A 2,546-nucleotide genomic window follows, 5' to 3' on the forward strand; every position below is an offset into this window, starting at 1 on the left:
GATTAGGTTTTGATGGTGGGTGATCCGACCATCACCCACCCACCCTTGGCTCACTTTGTGTTCCTCTCCCATACGGGGCTTCTACTTACATGGACCTCATGTATCCATGCTACGGAAACCTAAGTTAAGGCATGTATAGAGTCCACAATCGCCCTAGCTCCCATTTTTGTATATTAAGGTAAGGAGGGCTTAGGTCATCTAATTGGTAGAGGGGAGAGAGAGATAATGAAAAAGAGGGGAAATGGGGCCTACCTTGAAAGTGTAGGTGAGTGATCCTCACAAGTGGAGCGCTTGTGCAACTCTTCCTTCTTCTTCTTCTTCTTCTTCTTCTTTCTCTCCTCTTTTCTCCTTCACATGAGAAATGAGAAAATGAGTTGTGGTTGGGCATTAAATAGGTTCATTAAATGATTAAAGTCTATTTGGTTAATTAATGAGTGTTTCCAAATTGGGTAAATTTATTGATTGACAGTGTGGGTCCACCTCCATGGGGTCCATGTCCATTAATCCATTAATATAGAAGTGTGGACACACAATGAAGAGTTTTTGGGGGATACAAGTATGTTGCAGTGGGTCCCACACATAATTAACCTCTTTTAGAGTAGTTTTAAGTGTCTCCAGGTGATGCAACCAGCTGACGATCTATCCAACAAGTTGTATTAACCGGTTGCTCCAAAAGTGTCCATTTGACTGGGATTTCTCTCAGTCTTAGTCCCACATGTTTGGGGACTTCTGTGAGATGTCAACACCCTCTGTCTTGCCTTGTCTACCATATTGAAATGAGAAACATATATTTACTGTTAAATGTTTACCCAAGCTTCCTTGGAGGTTTAGACCACTTCCATTTCTATCGACAAGACCCACAGTGGCAGTAAGGGTCATCCTTCCCTTCCTAATAGTAAACTGCTGCTATCCAGAGATCATTTGTACTATGTAACTCTGGTTCATCATCTGTCATCATGAAAAGTAGTTAGATTTGGGCATGGGTGTAACACATACTATCTCTTATCTCTCCTTCTCATTCTTTTAGTCTTTCGATTGTTTTTCGTGTCCCTTCTCTTACTCACTCACTGACTTTTATCAGTTCAACAATTTTGTCATGAAAATGTTGTTTATTTTGAATTTCATTCCTCATCTTTTATTGTGATGGATTTGGTGATTGAACAAACCCTCCTTTTCAGGGCGAGTCAGAATGGGATATGCTCTGTGTCATCCTCCTTCTTCTCCAATCTTGCTATTGCTTCCTCCTATGCTTGTTGGCATCATTGTTTGGGCCACCCTCAAGATCGAGTCCTCCACCTTGTACTCCCTCATCAGCTTTGCCTAAAGCCTCTCTCTCTCTCTCTATCCTGCATGTCAAATGGGTAAGTCTTGTCATTTATATCCTTGTAAGACACCCTCTCAAAGTTCCTCCCCTTGATTTAATTTTAGTGATGCATGGGGTCCTCACACCACTATTTCTTCGGTAGGACATCGTTATTTCGTTTTATTTGTGGATGATGCACTAAATTTATTTGGTTTTATCCTTTAAAGTTAAAAAATGTTGATTTTCTAATTTTGAAACCTTTTATGCTTTGGATGATGTCAGTTTTCTCGATCCATCAAATTGATTCAGAAAAATTAGAGTGGTGAACATCTATCCCTCCCATCCTACTTTTCCAAACTTAGTATTCTGCATAGGGTTTCACGCCCCCACACTCATGAGCAACAAGGCACTATTGAACACCATAATAAGCACATCATAGAGACTAGCATTACTCTACTCTTCCATGCCTTTGTTCCTCAGGCCTATTGAGACTATGCCTTTGAGGCCTTTGTCTACCTCATAAATCAAATTCTCTCGTATGTGACTATGAATATCTCCCCTGATCAATTGGTCACTCACAATGTCTCTGAATACTCTTTTCTATCAATTTTTGGATGTATCTGTTTTCCATGGCTATGCCCCTAATCATCATAAGGTTGACCCTCAGTCTGCCCCTTGTATCATTCTATGGTGTAGCCCCTCTCATGTTGGTTATCGGTGTATGAATATTGTCACTTATCAAATTTACATCTTCCATCATGTCCACTTTGATGAGACAAATTTACCTTCTGCATCATATCTCCTATGACCCCACCTCACCCATTTGTAGACACCCAATTTTGTCACCCTCCTCTGGCAATGATGAAATATGGATCTTGGGCGCGACTACTGACTTCCGACCGATAGAGGTGTTGATGGAAACATTCCCCTACCTAAAACCCTGGAAATCCCCATGCGGGAGAGAGGAAGGTCTAATTTTGACTTTTTATATATGAAGGAATCCAGTTAAGATGACCATAGAGATGAATAGTGCTCAGAAATACGATTTCGACGATATATGATACGCCAAAATTGGACCGACGGATCTCCTGTAACCATCACCAGAAAAACCTATAATCGCTTGCGCGCTATGCGCTGTGGTCAACAGGCCAGCCCACGCACATGCTCGCGACCCATGGGCTGCAGCATATGCACACAGACATGCCAAGCCCCATAGCCATGCACATAGCCCCATAGCTATGCA

General features: G+C 41.8%; 1 long non-coding RNA gene across 1 annotated transcript in view; it reads left to right on the forward strand.

The window, feature by feature from the left end:
- LOC122058430 overlaps positions 1–1,197 on the forward strand; it is a 22,549-nt gene extending 21,352 nt beyond the window's left edge. Inside the window, exon 5 of the long non-coding RNA XR_006133771.1 lies at positions 1,179–1,197. This is a non-coding gene — a long non-coding RNA (uncharacterized LOC122058430). The remainder of the gene's footprint in view (positions 1–1,178) is intronic.
- The last annotated feature ends 1,349 nt before the right edge of the window (positions 1,198–2,546 follow it).

This window comes from Macadamia integrifolia, chromosome 12 (assembly GCF_013358625.1).
Source record: "Macadamia integrifolia cultivar HAES 741 chromosome 12, SCU_Mint_v3, whole genome shotgun sequence".
NCBI lineage: Eukaryota > Viridiplantae > Streptophyta > Magnoliopsida > Proteales > Proteaceae > Macadamia > Macadamia integrifolia.